We start from the raw sequence: 20,592 nt of genomic DNA, 5'->3' as shown, positions 1-20,592 counted from the left end.
TGTCTTCACCTGCCATTCAGGACTAAGTCTCTTTACCATGTCTCCCCAAAGGGATCACAAATGCATGAATGCGGGGCACTCTGCCTATTCCCTCTCTGCTGTCTTTGAGCTTGGTAATATGATCTCACACATTAGATGACAGCTGTCAAGCACTAGGTTTGTTTCTATTCCGGTCTCCTAAGTTCACAAATAAACAGCAAACCTCAGAGTCCTTATGGCTCAATTTGGAGCAAAGGCCACAATAAAACCCACTCAGGAGTCACAGACCTCCTTCATGCTGTTGGAGCAGAAAACAGCTGGTTTCAGTGGAGCACTGGCATTGGCATCACTTGTCTAAAATGTTGACAGTTCTTCCAGCACCAGCAGCTCTGCCAACGCCCCTTTACCATGGCAACACTCAGTGGTCATGGCTGGCATGGGAAGACTTTGTCTTCCTGACTGCCACAACAACTTCTGAACCTTGTTGGCTCTGCATGTGGCAAGGCCCACCCACCTGTTTGTGCCACTTTCTCCCTGAGTAGTAAGACCCAGGCTGAGGAGCACAGGACTTGGGGCATTGCTTAGGTGACACAGGGGGTTAGAAGATGGCAACGGAGCAGGCAGACATTCCAACTGCCACCTCCCAGTACCAAATAGAATTACAACTTAATTTAAGAACAATCATCTTGAAAAACCAACTTTGGACTAAAGGAAGAGGAGTCTATAAACAAGGATCACAGAAGAAGCCACACCAAGACTGGTAGGAAGGGTGGAGACAAGGAAAGGGCTGCCTCGTTCCCAGAAGTGAGGGGTGGCTGAGGGTCCAAAGGGACTCTCACTGCAGGGAGGGTTACCCTGAGAGGTGTAAGTGCTCAGCGCCAGGCCCGGAGCCCCAGCCTAGAGCCCCAGAACCTAGAAGAGGTGCCCAGATAGCATTTTGTGGTGGAAAGAGCTGGGTTCTGACTGCAAGAAAGATACTGAGCTTTCAGAGCCACAGACTGTTTTAAAGGTCCATGCAGAAATCTCATTCACAACCACTCACTCAGGGCTCCAGTGGAGGGAGAGCTGAGAGGACTTGAGTAGCATGAGGAAAATGTCTGGTTGGAGGCCCAGGGAGAGACAATGTGGGGGACAGCCACCAGAACCCGTATGCTTAGTCATTCTCCAATACTGCACTTGCCATCTTTCTTGGGCAGAGTGTCGCCTCTGTGCGGCAGCAGCCTGTGGAGAAGCAACTGTTCTGCCCTCTGGATTTTCTCCTACCCTAGTCATGGTGACAGGTCAGTCTGAGAGGCCAGGAAGCAGGGGACAAGTCAGTGGCTCAATTTTATGATGTGGAGACTAAAGCATTCCCCCACATGCTCCTGATTCTAGGACTGCTGCTTCCACCTCAGATAGACTCAATGGAAACTGTCCAGACAGCAGGAAGACCACACCTCTGAGTCTCAGAGGCCACTATCACCAGACTCCCAGGTTACACCTTACTGAGGTCTCTAAAAAAAGTCTGGACAGACTGACACCTGGGGCCAAGGGGTGGAGACACACTGACCACCCTTCTTAATCCCTGAATTGCTGCAAGTGCTCGACTCTAGCACAGGTTTTTTTTTCAGCGGCTCAGCCAAACAACCAACCAGCAGACAGGCTGCAGGAGGCAAGACTCAGGGAAACATGGCCTTAAAGCAGAACTTTCCCCAGGCCCACTGTGGGTAAAAGCCAGCCTAGGAGTGCAGCTTGGTATTTCCATGCATATCTGGGCCCAGCAGAGGCAGCCACAAACTCTGAATTGCTTGTAGCTCCAAGAGGTTGCTGAGGGCCAGTCAGGAGCAGTGTCTTCCACTGGTCTGCAAGAGGTTCCTGCCAGGGAGGCCCAAGACTGACACATCCAGGGACCAACTGCATAAAGCATTGGTTCAGGACCTAACAACTCTTGCTAGAGTGGTATCCTAAAGAAAGGCTCCTCACACTTGGCCCAGCTAAGGTGAGTTCCACTCTCAGTGATCAGCACAGTGGCTCATGTGCATTGGATAAGGTGGAGCTTCACAGTCAGCTGGCCTAGGCACTGGATATCCTGCTCTGTGGGGCTAGATTCCACAAGGGGAAGGGAGAGGGGCTTTGAACATGGACATTAATGTGTGGGTCCCTGTGAGTCTATTGTTGGGTCTGGTTGAGGGGCTTAGCCATCTTTGGGAAGGGGCACAGTCAGCCCCAGGAGAGGACTATCTCAGTCTTTGTCCCTGAAACCAGAGTCTCACCAGCTGAAAGAACTTCTGCAGAGGGGACTGTCGGCCACACTCAGTCTGAACCTGCTGCTCACCTTGCTGGGGAGAAATAAAATTGAAGTATCTAGCAGTGGTTGAGTGATTAAGCTCTGAAATAGGGGTCATATTCCCCATACTGAGCTCCTGACCAAAAGACTCCTGACATAGAAGGTCCCACTAACATTGTATTCACAACCTCAGTTGTCCTAACTCACCAAGTATGCAACCTGTAGAGCAGTTGGTTGGGTGAGGCCAGTCTGAGCCCACACTGCAGTCTTACTATAGAAGAATCTATGGGAAGACAAGGCAGCTTCAAGAGGAGGAGGAGCAGCTGAAAAGTGGAGACAAATCTTACACAGCTTGGCACTTTTATGGAGCAGCTTTCATCTATAAGCAGGAGGAAGCTGATCCTTATGCACAGGTTGGCCACTCCCACACTACCCAGGCACAGAAAATGCAGCCACAAATAGAGAAAAGAGCAGTAGTTGCAGACTGGTGGCTCACAGGGGGTTGCAAACAACAGCTGATGTTAACCAAAGAAGATCTAGAGCCAACACAACCAGTAATGGGTAGCAAACAGAACTAACCCTTGACTCAGCTACCTACACAAGCAGCACACGCAAAGGAGGAGTCTAGCAGGCACAAGACATAGTGGAGAATAAATGCACCCAACAGGAAAAACATTGCACAGTGTGTAATACACATGATCAAGGTTGACACTTAGAGCCAGCCAGTTTGAAAGAATAACTTCACCCACAAAAAGACCAACTGCATTTAATACTCACATAAATAAGAGGGAAAATGATACCCTCAAGAAACATTCCTAGAACAAGAAAAACAGGTGACCTGGAAGTCAGTACCACCAAGCCCATCTTCCTCATAAAGACACCAAAAAAATTCAAAGTCAGGCAACACTACCTAATGTACAGAAAAAATGGGCAGACAGAGAAATGTGACCCAAAATGAATCAAGAAGAGAAATCCCCAGAAAAATAACTGAATGAAATGGAAGTAACCAAACTAGAAAATGCAGAGTTTAAAATAATGATTTTTAGGATGCTCAAGGATCTTAGAGCAACAATGGATGGGCATAAGGAGCACCTAAGTAAAGAGATAATAAGCATCAAAAAGGACATTGAAATCATAAAAAATAACCAGTCAGAACTGACAAATATAGTATCAGATATGAAGACTGCATAGCAAGCCATCAATAGCAGGTTGGATGAAGCAGAGGGTTAAAGTAGAGATTTAGAGGACAAGATAAACAAAAGCATGGAAGCAGAGCAGAAAAAAGAAAAGAGGCAAAGAGGGTCAAAAGACAGAAGAAACTCCCAAAGACCTCTGCGACAAATGAAGAGAAACAACATTTGCATCATAGGGGTTTCTTAAGGAAAAAAGAATGAACAAGGGATAGAGAACTTGTTTGAAGACATCATAGCTGAAAATGTCCATAAATTGATGAAGGAAAAATTCACACAAGTTCAAGAAGCACAGAGAGTCCCATTAAAGAGGAACCCAAGGAGGCCTACACCAAGACACATCATAATTAAAATGCCAAATTTAAGAGACAAAAAAGACTACTAAAAGCTATAAGAGAAAAGCCATTAATTACCTACAGAGGAGCCCCCATAAAGATGACATCTGACTTCTCAACAGAAACACTTGAGGCCAGAAGGGATTGGCAAGAAATATTCAAAGTGATGCAGAACAAGAACATACAACCAAGACTTCTTTATCCAGCAAGGATAAAGAAGGATTATTGTTTAAAATTGAAGGAGAAATAAAAAACTTCAGACAAAAATAACTCAAGGAATTCATTAGAACCAAACCAGTACTGCAAGAAACGTTAATGAGACTGCTGTAAGAAGAGCAAAGGGAAGAAATATCTAAAAAAATAAAAATAAATAAATAAAAATAAAAAAGAGGATTGTAAATTTAAAGGATAAAATAGCAATAAATAAATACATATCAATAATAACCTTAAATGTATATGGATTAAATGTTCCAATCAAAAGACATAGGGTAGCTGCATGGATAAGAAAACGGGACCCATACATATGTTATCTACAAGAGACCCACCTCAGAACAAAAGATACACATAGACTGAAAGTGAAGGGAAGGAAAAACTATTTTATGTAAATGAAAATGAAAAAAAGCAGTGGTAGCAAAACTAAATATCTGACAAAATTGCCTTTAAAACAAAGGGATAAAGAAGGTCACTACATAATAATAAAGGAGCAATCCAACAGGAAGATACAACCATTGTAAACAATTAGGTGCCTAATACAGCAGTACCTAAATATATAAAGCAGATTTTGATGGACATAAAGGGCGAGATCAACAGCAATACTATAATAGTAAGGGATTTTAATACCCCATTAATATCAAGGATAGATCCTCCAGGCAGAATATTAACAAAGAAACAGCGACCTTTGTTGACACACTACAGCAACTGGATTTAATTGCTATCTTCAGAACCTTTCACCACAAAGCAGCTGAATACACATTCTTTTCAAGTGCTCACAGTACATTCTCTAGGATAGACCACATGTTAGGACACAAAACAAGTCTCAATAAATTTAAAAAGATTGAAATCATATCAAGCATCTTCTCTGATCACAATACCATGAAACTAGAAATCAACTACAACAGAAAAACTGAAAAACATTCAAATACTTGGAGGCTATATAGTATGCTATTAAATAATGAATGGCTTAACAATGAGATCAAAGAAGTAAAAAATTTCCTTGAAACAAATGAAAATGAACATACAACAACTCAAACTTTATGGGACACAGCAAAAGTAGTCCTGAGAGAGAACTTCATAGCATTACAGGAATACTTTAAGAAGCAAGAAAAAGCTTAAGTAAACAACTTAACCCTGCATCTAAAAAAAAAAAACTAGAGGCCCTGGCTGGTTGGCTCAGTGGTAGAGCGTCAGCCTGGCGTGCGAGGGACCTGGGTTCAATTCCCAGCCAGGGCACATAGGAGAAGCGCCCATTTGCTTCTCCACCCCCCCTTCCTCTCTGTCTCTCTCTTCCCCTCCTGCAGCCAAGGCTTCATTGGAGCAAAGATGGCCTGGGCACTGGGGATGGCTCCTTGGCCTCTGCCCCAGGTGATAGAGTGGCTCTGGTCATGGCAGAGCGATGCCCTGGAGGGGCAGAGCATCGCCCCCTGGTGGGCAGAGCGTCGCCCCTGGTGGGCGTTCCGGGTGGATCCTGGTCAGGCGCATGCGGGAGTCTGTCTGACTGTCTCTCCCTGTTTCCAGCTTCAGAAAAATACAAAAAAAAAAATACTAGAAAAAGAACCACAAATAAAGCGCAGAGAAAGTAGTAGGAAGAAAATAATAAAGATCAGAGTGGAAATAAATGACATAGAGGCAAAAAAAAAAAAATACAAAAGATCAATAAAACCAACAGTTGGTTCTCTGAAAAGATAAACAAAATTGACAAACCTTTAACTAGACTCATCAAGAAAAAAAGAGAGAGGACTCAAATAAATAAGATTAGAAATGAAAAAAGAGAAGTAACAACTGACAATGCAGAAATACAAAGGATTGTAAGAAAAAACTATGAAGATGTATATGCCAAAAAATTGGACAACCTAGGTGAAATGGATAAATTTTTAGAAACAAATAGTCTTCCAAGACTCAATCTGGAAGAATCAGAAAACCTAAACAGACCGATTACAACAAATAAAATTAAAACAATTATCAAAAAACTCCCAACAAACAAAAGTACTGGATTGTATGGCTTCATAGGCAAATTTTACCAAATATTCCAAGAAGAACTAACATTTTACCTTCTCAAGCTATTTCAAAAAAATTCAAAAGGAGGGAAGACTTCCAACCTCCTTTCATGAGGCAAGCATGATCCTCATTCCAAAACCAGTTAAAGACACTACAAAGAAAGAAAACTCTAGGCCAATGTCCCTGATGAACATAGATGCTAAAAATTTTAACAAAATATTAGCGAACCAAAGCCAGCAATACATCAAAAAAGTCATACATCATGATCAAGTGGGATTTATTCCAGAGAGGCAAGGCTGGTTCAATATTTGCAAATCAATCAATGTGATTCATCACGTAAACAAAAGGAAGGAGAAAAATCATATGATTATATCAATAGATGCAGAAAAAGCATAAGTCAGGTATGATAAGATAAAGGATGTCCCAAAAAGGCAAGCTTCAAAGTATAGTGCACAAGAGAGACACAGAACAAACACATGGAGTGTACATTCGTCTGAGTCTCTCCCAAGTGCCTTCTGGGCCAGTGGTTGTACACCTTGAGAAAAATAATAGTGATACTTAGCATTACCAGAGCACATGCTGCATGCTCACAGGAACTCCATGAAGTAAGCATATCTGAAAGTGTTGTGTACAACCCCCCATATCATCATTCCAGTCCTGGCCAGCTCTATCTCAGATGCAGGAACCTAGTGCCCAAAGATTTCTACAAGACAGAATGTGCTGTAACTCAGGGCTACAATTTAACTCCTTTGAGCATAACGTAAGACAAATTCCCACCTATGAAGCTAGTAGCTTTTAGAGCTGTGAGTCCAGAGCAAGTACAAACCTTTCTAGCCAGTTTGTTTCCTGGCTTCATCCTGGATTGTATGTGTATATGTGTGTATGACATGAACACTTAAATTATTTTTCCCCAGGGAGAAGAATAGAGATTACAATGTACATTGATGGTATAATAGGCAGGAAGGAGGTCCACATGCTGACTTTGGCCTTGGAACAAAGGGAGGAGATATGAGAATAAAGATGTGCCTGACAAGCATCTGAGAACTGGCCACATCAGAGCTTCATTGTGTTGTTGGGGTGAAAGACAGGACCCCAAATACAGATACACAGGAATGGACTTCCAGCTCTTGGGGCCTGGGGTGAGAGGCATAGACAATAGCTGGGGATGAGAGAGTCTGGAGAAACAGAATGGTTGTCCAGGCAGGGGTTGGAGCACAAAGGTCAATTGGCAGCAAGGTGAGAACTTGGCAGATGAAAGGCAGAAGAAGCCCAGTTACTAAGAAGAAGTTACTAGAAAAGAACAAGATAAATGGGTACTGAGTCCCCTGTTTCCATACAAGAAACTCCTCTAGCCTGACCAGGCTGTGGCACAGTGGATAGAGTGTCAAACTAGGATGTGGAGGACCCAAGGTTGCCAGCTTGAGCACGGGCTCATCTGGTTTGAGCAGAACTCACCAGCTTGGACCCAAGGTCACTGACTCAAGCAAAGGGGTTACTTGGTCTGCTGTGGCCCCACAGTCAAGACACATATGAGAAAGCAATCAATGAACAACTAAGGTATTGCAACAAAAAACTAATGATTGATGCTTCTCATCTCTCTCAGTTTCTGTCTGTCTATCCCTATCTATCCCTCTCTCTGACTCTCTCTCTCTGTCTCTGTAAATTTAAAAAAAAGAAAGAAAGAAACTCCTCTAGTCCCCTGACTCAGGCCGGTGAGGGGTGCAGGTCATGGAGAGGTGTGGGGGAGCAGGGCAGGGAGGACAGTGACCTGGAAGGTTCCACAGGTCTGGACACTGTGTGGGTAAAACCCATGGAGAGTGTCATTTGATGCGACTGCTTGTACATGGGCTTTCAGAGGCAGAATGCCTGCTCCCAGTGTGTTCCTGACAGCATGCTGCGTCAGACCTTGCCAAGCAGTTTCTTTCCAACAAGAATTGGTTTCTCCAAGAGTAGGTCAGGAGCTCCTGAGAAACTTATGGATTCTGACTTTAACTTTTTCATCTTGAAGTTCAAAGAACATAAATAAATTCATTGGAAGAAAAAAAATTAATTTTTCTTTCCTTTTTTTTTTTTTTTTTGAAATCCAAAACATACTTGGTGTAAAGAGAACTAAACACTGAAGGAGTTGGGGAAATTCTTATTGTGACCCAGCAAACTCACACTTACGTTTGACCCCACCCTATAATCATGGCTGGTCCCTGGCAGGGGTGGGGCAGGTGCAGCCCTCGGTACCTAGACCAGGACACTGGGTGAACCAGCACATGTTTCTGTGTGCTTCCACCTCTGTCCCACTTACAGTAATTACAATGTGCAGTCATTGCAGCATTTTTCTGTGAATCACAGGAGAGTTTCTCAGCATCCATCAGAAAGGACAGTTTCTTTATCGCTCTTTGTGAGAATAAGAAAGGATTACAGCAGGAGAGAAGACATTAGACCTTTAAAAACTAGAAACACATCTTGCTTCTTTGCACCCTTGACAGTCTTTGGTCCAGGATCTGTCAAGGGTCATTTTGCAACGAGTGATTGCTGAATAAATAAATGAGGGAAGGAACAAAGGTTGTGCTCCCAGAGTCTGGAATAACAGTATCTACCTGAGCATTTTGGAAGACAGGGTATGAACAAGGCACAGCAAGTAAATCTCACTCTGCCTTTTGCCAACTTCAGTGGGTGCCTGAACAGCACACCTTCCACCTTCTTCAGGCAACAGTACCCTGATGTTCAGTGATGCACCATCTTATTTCCATTCTCAATTCAATTTATCTAATTTGGACCCAACTATAACAGGTTTCAGTGGCATGTGACTTAATGTGGAAAATCACAAAATCAAGTAAATGGTTTATTAGGATTTCAATTTCTGATGGCAAGGATCTCTATGTTAGAAAACTTCAAATAAGTTCAGATGGCAATTTTCAGGATAAATTGCCTTCAATGGCTCTGTCCTCTTTCCTTGAAAATGTTAGCAAGTGTTTAGGGCAATGGGTTCTGGTGAACTCCTCTTCAAACACAAGAGAATATTTATGCAGTTAAATAAGTGGGATCAGGTCAGATTCCACATCACGTCAATGAAACAGCAGTAACAAGTACCCCTTGCTCTAATGGTTGGACTCAGCTCAGCTGCCAATGACATGTGCAAGAATTGGGGTGAAATAAATGATGCATATTGAGACCCCATTCTTCATACACATGTATTAATGCAACACAAAAAAGAAGCCTCACTCAGAGCTTGGTCAACTTTGGCTAACTTTGGAATGAAATAATCAGAAAGTCTGTGATTCCTTCACTTGTGAATCTCTACAGTTCTGGCCAAGTCCTAAAATTTGGGTTGGGGTAAGCCAATAGTTTAGTTTAATTCCCCTCTAACTGCACATGGTCTCTTTTGGCTCCATGGTCCAGAAGTCTCCAGTTAATGCCTATGTGGTGGTGTTGTCATCTGCATTTATCTCTGAGAACTTGCTAAGGCCAGCCCCTCCTGTGTGGTGAGCCTGGCACCAAGCCCAGGGGCATCAGATTCTCAGCTTGGTCTATTAGGAGTCAGTTTTATTCCAGGGCAAATGAGATTTAAGTAGCTTCTTCACTAGGCTGAATGAAGAGACAATAATCTGAAATAGCCTCTGCTCCTAACAAGAATTTGTGTGAATCATTAGACCACAATCAGCATCTTATCGGCTTATTATGCAAGTACTAAAGAAGGGAGAACTGATTTAGGGTTGAGACACAAGGTCTGAGCTGGCTCTGCTCAGCACACTCTCGGCCTGGCATGTCAGGTTGCTTGCACCTCAAGAAGGAGAAGTTCTCAAGGATGCATTCACCCCAGTGTGGGACCTTCACAGAGTGATTCTATCCTAAGGGGCTTGAGATAGCATAAGGCATAATGAAATGTTGTGGACCATAAATGGCAAAAAGCCTTTGTAGAGTTGAGGCTTAGCAAAAGGCTAAGTTCTTCCCCCTTCACCTCCATATTGACTATGAAGCTGAGTATTTGCACCCACTTCACTTGCTTCCTTAACTTGCTGGAAGCAATTTACATGCCCTTCTTCTTACTCTTTGTTTGTTCAGATGTTGGTTGATTTCACTTATGCATGGTGGGGGGATTCCTGTTTATGCCTTGGGAGAGTTTCTGTTTTAGCCTTGGATATGTAACTTTGTATCAAGGACTTTCTTGATTTGCATATGGCTATATAATAAAGCAAACTGGGGCTATGGAGCACTCAGATATTGCCATCAGCATTTGAAGAGTTCTCCCAGTCCCATTTTTTCTTGATGAGTATGTTTCCTTAATTCCACACCGTTATTAGGAGCTGCACTGGTCTGCGGCAATGAAAATCATCCTCATCCTTTGGAAACATTTCAAAATGAAGCAAAATCAAGTTCCATCTTTCTCGTCAGAGAATCAGTCCTTTGGATTTGTCAGAGCCCTTCCTTCCCTGCCTCCCTCTCATCCTTCCTCCTTTGCATCCTTGTGACAGGCACAAGGATAAGAAGAACCTGCTGCTGCCCTCCAAGTCTTCCCTGCTGGGAAGGACAGAACAGAGAAGCAAATAAGCAATGACAAAATAGTGAGGAAACACACTGAGTGAAGCCACCTCCAAAGCCTACTTTCTGTAGCTCTCTGTTCCCAAGCTGAAAAATGCTGAGCTCTGAGAATGGTACTCATGGAGGCAATGAAGCAGGAGGAGAGTAAGAAAGCAGGCAGGGTGGGGGAGAGGAGAGCAGCGTGCTGCAGCAGAAAGGGGAGTGCATGGGAGGTTAAGGAACCTTGATTTCTGGCTAACCCTGTGTGATCTTGGGTAAGGTACTGCACCTCTATGAGCCTCTGTCCTCAATTGCTAGACAGATGATTATTCTACTGATTTCTCCAGGGAATGCAGTGTCAATTATATTATGAGCCCAGAAACTTATGAAAAACACTGGGGCCTGGGCCGTGGGAGCTCACTGGCCCTCGCATCTATGTCTGTGCCCTCTTGTAGGGTTCCCCAGCATGTTGTGATCAGAGCTTCCTGGTTGTGAGGTGAAAGTTTCCTCCCTTAAGCACGTCACACTTTTTCTAACCAGCTGATCCAAAAGACAAAGCAGTCTCAACTGGTCTGGGCTTCAGCCAGACTTTCCCTTTGCTTGGTGGGTCAACCCTGACTCCCATGCCCAGTGTTCCTTCTCTATAGAGTCTATGCAGGCCCAGAGAACAGATGGCCTCTCAGCTCAGTGCCCCCTTAGATGCCAAGTGAGAGGGCAGGATCCTCCCCTCTGCCATCTTTCTTAGCTCATCAAACATTCTGTATCCCAGGAGCTTCTGTGGAGCTAATGGAAGCATCCCCCAAGCTCTTTGTCCAGGACTCATGGGCTTGTGCCATCTTTCTCTTTTTTTAAAATTAATTTTAATTTATTGTGTTAACATAAATTCAAGTAGTCCACTCAATATACCTCCCTCACCCCCACCCTTTTTGTCCTGCATTGCCAACCCCTTCCCCTTCTCTTTGGGATTGGCTGTCCTGTTATCTGTATCTCTGTGTTATCTATATATAATTTCACTAATCCCTTCATCTCTGATCCCATCCCCTCATCCCCCTTCCCTCCGACTGTCCCTGTGACTCCACCTCTGCCTCTATCTCATTCCTCAGTTCACTGTGTTCATTAGATTCCACATATAAGTGAGATCATATGATATTTGTCTTTCTCTGCCTGGCTTATTTCACTTAACATAATAATCTCCAAGTCCATTTTTGCTATCAAAAAAGGTAAGTTTTCCTTAATTTCATGGCCACATAGTATTCTATCATATATATGTATCACCACTTTTTAATCCACTCATCCACTGATGTACACTTGGCCTCTTTCCAGATCTTCACTATTGTGAACAATGCTGCAATAAACATGGGAATGTATATTTTCTATTTAATCAGTGATTTGGTATTCTTAGGATATATTCCTGAAAATGGGATAGCTTTTTTTGAGGAGTCTCCATACTGTTTTCCACAGTGGCTGCACAAGTCTGTATTCCCACCAGCACTGCAGGAGGGTTCCTTTTTCTCCACATCCTCGCCAGCACTTATTCTGTGTTGTTTTGTTAATAAGTGCCATTCTGACAGGTGTGAGGTGATATTTCATTGTGGTTTTAATTTGCATTTCTCTGATGATTAATGACATTGAACATTGTTCATATTCCTATTGGTCATCCGTATGTTCTCTTTGGAGAAATGTCTATTCAGTTCTTTTGCCCATTTTCTAATTGGGTTGTTTACCTTCCTAGTGTTTAGTTTTAGAAGTTCTTTATAAATTTTGGTTATGAACTCCTTATCATACGTATTGGCAAATATGTTCTCTCATTGTGTGGGTTGTCTTTTAATTTTGTTCATGGTTTCTTTTGCTGTGCAAAAGCTTTTTTAGTTTGATAGTCCCATTTGTTTATTTTGTCCTTTATTTCACTTGCCTGTGGAGATAAATCAGCAAAAATATTGCTACGACAGATGTTGGAGAGAGTTTACTGTCTATGTTTTCTTTCAAGATGTTTATGGCTTCACGACTTACATTTAAGTCTTTTATCCACTTTGAGTTTATTTTTGTGAATGGTGTAAGTTGGTGGTCTAGTATCATTTTTTTGCATGTACCTGTCCAATTTGTTTTGTTTTGTTTTGTTTTTGTATTTTTCTGAAGTTGGAAATGGGGAGGCAGTCAGACAGACTCCCGCATGTGCCCGACCGGGATCCACCAGGCATGCCCACTAGGGGCGATGCTCTGCCCATCTGTTGTGACCAGAGCCATTCTAGTGCCTGAGGCAGAGGCCATGGAGCCATCCTCAGCACCCGGGGCCAACTTTGCTCCAGTGGAGCCTTGGCTGCGAGAGGGGAAGAGAGAGACAGAGAGGAAGGAGAGGGGGAGGAGCAGAGAAGCAGATGGGCGCTTCTCCTGTGTGCTCTGGCCGGGAATCAAACCTGGGTCTCCTGCACACCAGGCTGACACTCTACCACTGAGCCAACGGGCCAGAGCCTGTCCAATTTTTTTTAACATCATTAATTAAAGAGACTGTCTTTACTCCACTGTATGCTTTTACCTCCTTTGTCAAATATCAATTGATCATAAAGGCTTGGGCTTATTTCTGGGTTCTCTGTTTTGTTCCATTGATCTGTGTGCCTGTTCTTATGCCAGTACCAAGCTCTTTTGATTACTGTGACTTTGTAGTATAACTTGATATCAGGAAGTGTGATACCTTCATTTTCAAGACTGCTGAGGCTATCCATGTTCTTTTTTGGTTCCATATAAGTTTTTGGAATATTTGTTTTATATCTTTGAAGTATGGCATTCGTAATTCATTAGGAATTGCAATGAATCTATAGATTGTTTCAGGTAATATAAACATTTTAATGATGTTTATTCTTTCTATCCATGATCACAGTATTTGCTTCCACCTGTTTGTATCTTTCTTGATTTCTTTTTTCAATGTCTTATAATTTTCTGAGTACAAGTCTTTTACCTCCTTGGTTAAATTTACTCCTAGGTACTTTTTTGTTGTTGTTGCAATAGTGAAGGGGACTGTTTCCTTAATTTCTCTTTTTGGCACTTTATCGTTGGTGTATAAAAATGCCACTGACTTCTGAATATTAATTTTATATCCTGCCACATTGCCAAATTAATTTTCACGTCTAGTAGTTTTTTGACTGAGGTTTTAGGGTTTTCTATATACAGTATTATGTCTTCAGCAAATAATGATAGTTTCACTTCTTCTTTTCTGATTTGGATGCCTTTTATTTCTTCTTGTTGTCTGATTGCTGTGGCTAGGCCTTCCAGAACTATGTTGAATAAGAGTGGTGAAAGGGGGCACCCCTGCCTTGTTCCTGATCTTAAGGGGATTGCTTTTAATTTTTGTCCATTGAGTGTGATGTTGGCTGTCGATTTGTCATAAATGGCCTTTATCATGTTGAGGTATGTTCCCTGTATTTCCTCTTTGCTGAGAGTTTTGATCACATATGGGTGCTGGATTTTATCAAATGCTTTGACAATCTAATCAAAAAATGGGAAAAAGAAATGAATAGACACTTCTCCAAAGAGGACATACAGATGGCCAATAGGCATATGAAAAAATGCTCAGCATCACTAATCATTAGAGAAGTGCAAATTAAAACCAAAATGAGATACCACCTCACACCAGTCAGAATGGCGCATATCAACAAAACAACACAGAATTAAGTGCTGGCGAGGATGTGGAGAAAAGGGAACCCTCCTGCACTGCTGGTGGGAATGCAGACTGGTGCAGCCACTGTGAAAAACAGTATGGAGATTCCTTAACAAATTAAAAATCAAACTGCCTTTTGACCCAGCTATCCCACTGTTAGGAATATACCCTAAGAACACCATAGAACTGTTCCAAAAGGAGAAATTCACCCCCATGTTTATGGCAGCATTGTTCACAATAGCGAAGATCTGGAAACAGCCCAAGTGTCTGTCAGTGGACGAGTGGATTATAAAGCTTTGGTACATATATACTATGGAATACTACTCAGCCATAAGAAATGATGACATTGGATCATTTACAATCACATGGATGGACCTTGATAACATTATATGGAGTGAGATAAGTAAATCAGAAAAAACTAAGAACTATATGATTCCATACATAGGTGGAACATAAAAATGAGACTCAAAGACATGGACAAGAATGTGATGGTAACAGGGGGGTGTGGGGAGGGGGGTGTGGTGAGCGGGAGGGGAGGGGCACAAAGAAAACCAGATAAAAGGTGACGGAAGAAAATTTGACTTTGGGTGAGGGGTATGCAACATAATCAAATGTCAAAATAATCTGGAGATGTTTTCTCTGAACATATGTACCCTGAATTATCAATGTCACTGCATTAAAATTAATTTAAAAAAAAAAACTGGAAAAAAACCCAGAAACCAATATTTCCCAGAACCAAGCACTTCCATCCTCACATCCCTAGACTAGGCAGTCTCACATACACTTTTGAAGTTCCAGATGCCTTGAAACCCACCCATGAGTTCTCTATATAAGGAAAGAACTCCTCTCCTAAATTCTTCCATTTAATTTGTTAATCAAACTTATGAAAATGGATCAGCTCAATTTTTTTATCAGTCAGAGAGAAATTAAATAATTCAGGGCAAGCCCATAGGATGGAATACTATGCAACAATTCCAACATAAGAGATGGATATTATATACAACAATATGAAAAATTTTTCAAAACTGTAAAGTTTAAAAAGTAAAATAAAAATTAATTCATTTAATTACAATGTATATTTTGAAAATGTGCTGGGGCTGCAGCAATGAGCAAAATGGAAATCTCTCTCTGGGCGTTCAGGCCGCAGGGGCGATGAGGTCAGAAGAGATGGAGAGATGCGAGGGGCAGGCCAGACAGGGCCACTGGGTTTGTTTTGAGGATGGCAGCAAAGGTTGTGAACAGACGTGACATAATAGCTTTTACTTTTTGAAAGTTTAGTCCATCTACCATGAATAGCATTCCTCTGGGGTGGTTTGTGGATGGAGAGCAGTTAGAAGACCAAGCAGTGGTTCAGGGAAGGTATAATTGCAGTGGAACTGCTGTGGTAGGAAGTGACAGAGCAGATTCTGGGAGGTACAGGTCCTGGGATTTGTAGATGGTTGACACTGTGGAAAGGAGAGAATCCAGGAGGAGTTCCATTAAATAGTGGTTAGACTGGGAGAGGTATGGGTTTAGGAAGGACAATGTCCACATTTGTGCTCTGGACCCATTTTGCAGGTCTCTCAGAGGTCCAGGCTGAGATGTCAGGTGGGCAGGTAGTGGTCCAGCTGCAGGCTGGAGGAACATATTTGAGAAACCTCATCTACTTCTTTTTTCTGTCTTTTTTTTTTTTTCTTTTTTTTAGTGAGGGGGAAAACAGACAGGGACAGACAGACAAGAAGGAGAGAAATAAGAAGCATCAATTCAGTTGTGACACTTTTAGTTGTTCATTGACTGCTTTCTCATATGTGCTTTGACTGAGATTGAGGGGGCACTCCAGCTGAGCCAGTAACCATTTGCATTCGAGTCAGATGAGCCCGTGCTAAAGCTGGTGACCTCAGGATTTCAAACCTGGGTCTCCAGTGTCCCAGGCCAATGCTCTATCCACTGTGCCACCACCTGGTCAGGCAAGCCATCATCTTCTAAACAGTGTGTGGAGCTGGGACTGGACAATATCAAGAAGGTAAGGAAAGTGGTCCCAGACTAAGCTTAGTGCCCTTCCTCATTCAGAGGTCGCTCATGTGAGAAGGCCCCAGCATGGGAGACAGAGAGGGACCAGAGAGTGATGGAGGAGGAGAACCTGAAAAGGTCAAGCCCCAGCAACCAATGGCAGAAACAGCTTCAAGAGGGAGGGTGTGACCATCTCTAAAAAATGCTGCCAATCCCACTTCATATGATTTTATACAGTTGACCCTCAAACAACATAGATTTGAACTGTGCAGCTCCACTTGTAAGCAGATTTTTTATCAATAAATACATGCAGTACTGTAAATGTATTTCCTGTTATGATTTTCTTAATAACAGTTTTATTTCTCTAGCATACTTTATTCTAAGAGCACAGTGTATAACACAAATAACAAAAATATGTGTTAATTGGCCACTTATGTTATCTATAAGGCTGTTTTGGGGGAGTCCAAAGTTGTACTATTTTTTGATTGTGTGAGGTCAGTACCTCTAACCTCCATGTTGTTCAATGATCAACCATATATATATATCATCAGACACATACATACACAGAGAGTTCTAGAAGAATGCAAATTGAAGGGTTAAGAATTAGATTGAGTCCTGGCTGGTTGACTCAGTGGTAGAGCATCGGCCTGGCATGCAGAAGTCCCGGGTTCGATTCCTGGCCAGGGCACACAGAAGAAGCGCCCATCTGCTTCTCCACTCCTCCCCCTCTCCTTCCTCTCTGTCTCTCTTTTCCCCTCCCGCAGCCGAGGCTCCATTGGAGCAAAGATAGCCCAGGCGCTGGGGATGGCTCCTTGGCCTCTGCCCCAGGAGATAGAGTGGCTCTGGTTGCAACATAGTGATGCCCCAGAGGGGCAGAACATCGCCCCCTGGTGGGCAGAGCATCGCCCCCTGGTGGACGTGCCGGGTGGATCCCGGTTGGGCGCATGCGGGAGTCTGTCTGACTGTCTCTCCCCGTTTCTAGCTTCAGAAAAATACAAAAAAAAAAAAAGAATTGGATTGAAGGAGGAGGTAAAGAAAAGTTCATCTTCACATTCCTCCATCAGACACATATGTGTTACTCATGTAATTAAAAATAAAAATTTAAAGGATCATATATCTTTAACAGAGAAGGTCTCTCCCTACCTGGGCCTCCTGCCTGTAAAGAGAGCTCAGGGTGCCCCAGTCTGCATCTTCCTCACACTGATGAAGGTTCTGTCCATAACAAGCCCCCCATCCTCCCTGACCTGGGCCTAACTTGTGTCCCAGTCCTTTTAGCTTAACCCCATCTGAATCATATCAGGCTTTCCTCTCCTGGCGACTGTCTTCTTCCAAACCAAGTAACACAAACAAAAAGAAGAAATTCCACAATTGGTTGCATTCTTCATAAAGGTGAAAATAATATGTGATGCTGTGACATTTGCAACAGACTGCCATATTGACTTAGTTTTGTCTGTTGTTTTATCAATGAGCTTTTTTCTAAGCAATTTCAGACTCTGCTTTGTGCAGATGATTGAAAATATTCTGGAAATGTCTTTCTTTTTGAATGATCCATTCAATCCAAACATCTCAGCCCTCTGAGGCAAAACAAATACAGCACATATGTACACACTTTTGGTTTATTTAAATATAAAAGTGGGTGAAGCAGACCTAATGGATATGTATGACAACACAAAGCTGTAAGCTAGAAAAAAAAAGAATTTGTCACATCGCTCATGATAAATAATGTCGGTGCAATTAAACAGAGCCAGCCTGGTGGCCATGAACACCTCCACACATTATATTCTTATCTGTAGGCAAGACCATCACCCTCATGTTTCCTTTTACAGAACCTAAACATCACAAACCCAGGATGGAGGGGCACTCTCACTGCCAGGGTACTGAGTTATGCCAAGCTGTCTTACAGAAATTAGGTCAGTGGGTCACTGTGCAAACTGAGCAGGAAGGAAGTTTGATCCCTGTGAGGCCCAGTGCTTTCAGACCCTGGGCAACACTGATGGAAACTGTGGATGAATGAGGCTTTGTGAGCAGTCTCATCCCAGACAGCAGGAAAGAAGCCCTAGGAAAACAAGAGGAAAACCAATGCTTAGGAGGAGACATTACAAGAATAGAAGACAGCATAGGAAGGGCCTCTGAGGCTATGCAGCTGTGCATCTCTGTGGCACAGGAGGGAGGAGTGTATGTGTGTGCTTGGTGCCCAGAACTGTTGGTGCTCTGTTACTGCTCCAGTCTCCATCCACATTGCTGGAGCTTACCGGAAAACAAGTGGGTGAATCATGGTTTAAGGCAGTCTTTTAGAGCTAGAAGGGGGTGCAGGCTTTGTTTAACTCCACTCTTCTCCAAGAGCAGGAATTCCCTCTCCATGACCCCCAACAGAGGGCCTGAGCCTTCAGCTCTATGCACACTCAAGGAATGATGAGTGTGCCAAGAGATGTGGGTTCCACTGCTGTCTCTCACACTCAAAGTTTCAGGTCGGGCTTTCAGGGTCTGGGCTGAGCTTCTTAACCAAGCAGTGCCCCTGCCTCTTTCCCATTTCATGTATAGGACTTCCAGGCCTGCAGCTTTGTGCACAGCCTACCCATAGAAAGATCATCTTTCTTGGGAAAAGCCTATGTAGATGACTGCCTGCCGTGTACAAGCCTGCGAGATGGGCTGAAGTCCACTATGTGACACTGATACGTGTTCCCCAACTGCCAATTGGCCACCCAACAGCCCTGAGTCCAGCTGCCGCATGCCGCTCACTTGGTCTTCCCACTGCCTGGCCCATTGCTGTTTTCTTCTTTAATGTGATCTTTGATATCTTTACCATCCTGTTCACTGGTCAGGCTGTGTCTCCTTTCTGTTCCCTAAATGTGACCTGAACATGGACGGGACAGGGAAGCACTGCCTTTATCCATCAGTACATGTCTTACTCTGGGACCATGTATTTTTGTTACTTAAAGCTCCAGAATGGCTTTGGATTGAAACAATGTAAGTGGTTTTGGTGATTTTTCCAGGACGGGGTGAGAAAGACTAACAGGTGCCCTAGAGCAGAGCATTGTGTCTTAGATTAAGAGGATGCTGACAAACAGACGGTCAGGAGGAGTGGCACCACCCTGGGACAGAGGCCATTAGGGGCAGGAAGGACCTGCCTGACCTGTGTTCACGCAGTAGGTCTTGACCTCTACTTGGATGCTTCTTGGAACTACTTTTTGATCAGCAGCAGAGGCTCTAAACCTGGGGGCTTTGGCTAAAGAGAAAAAAAGCACTGCTTTCTTTCAACCAGGAATCCCCTTTTACACCTGGGAAAATACTCCAGGTCTGGAATATGTGCCCCTTATGTTGGCTACCTGTGGCAGAATGGGACCCCGGGCTCACCTCCTGCACACTCCTGACTCAGAAAAGACAGCGCCAAGGTTCTTGCTCTAAGCCCACTGACCCCACCATCACATGCTTATGTCTTCTGTGAGGACGCAGACCTCTCTGTCCTCAGGTGCCCACAGTGGTCATTCCTCACACTTTGACCTATGTGTTTCTTTGATAGGTGATCTTGCAGGTTTCCCCTGATAATTATCCTTTGTCTTATGCTCATTTATATGGCTGCTCTTTTTTTATTTTTTGACTTTTCAAAAATTTAATTAGTTGTGTTTACATAGATTATAGGGTCACCCCGAATGCATCCCCACACCCCACCTATTCCCCTCAAAATCCCCCTTGTCCCCTCCCTACAGCACCCTCGCCCCTTCCCTTTAGGTTTATTCCATCCTATCATCCCCTTCCCCTCTGTTCTCTTTTCCTCTGGTCCCTTTGATCACTTCTCTGTCTCAATTCCATTCCTCAGTTCACATTACTCCTCGGATTCCTCAAATGAGTGAAGTCATATGATATTTTTCTTTCTCTGCCTGGCTTATTTCACTCAACATAGTTTCCAGGTCCCTCCAGGTAATATTTCCTTCTTTTTCATAACCCCATAGTATTTCATTGTATATATGTACCATTGCTTTTTAATCCACTCGTCCACTGACGGACACTTGGGCTGTTTTCAGATCTTCGCTATTGTGAACAATGCTGCCATAAACAAGGGGGTGCATTTCTTCTTTTCATTCGGTGCTATGGTGTCCTTGGGATATATTCCTATAAGTGGGATGGCTGGGTCAAAGGGCAGTTTTATTTCTAATTTTTTGAGGAAACTCCATACTGTTTTCTACAGTGGCTGCACCAGTCTGCATTCCCACCAGCAGTGCAGGAGGGTTCCCTTTTCTCCGCATCCTCGCCAGCACCTATCGTGTGTTGTTTTGTCAATGAGCGCCATTCTGACTGGTGTGAGGTGGTATCTCATTGTGGTTTTAATTTGCATTTCTCTAATGATTAGTGATCTTCAACATTTTTTTTTATCTGTCTATTGGCCATCTGTATGTCCTCTTTGGAGAAGTGTCTATTCATTTCTTGTGCCCATTTTTTGATTGAATTGTTTGTCTT

Source organism: Saccopteryx leptura, chromosome 3 (genome assembly GCF_036850995.1).
Source record: "Saccopteryx leptura isolate mSacLep1 chromosome 3, mSacLep1_pri_phased_curated, whole genome shotgun sequence".
NCBI lineage: Eukaryota > Metazoa > Chordata > Mammalia > Chiroptera > Emballonuridae > Saccopteryx > Saccopteryx leptura.
This window is presented reverse-complemented; position numbering follows the sequence as displayed.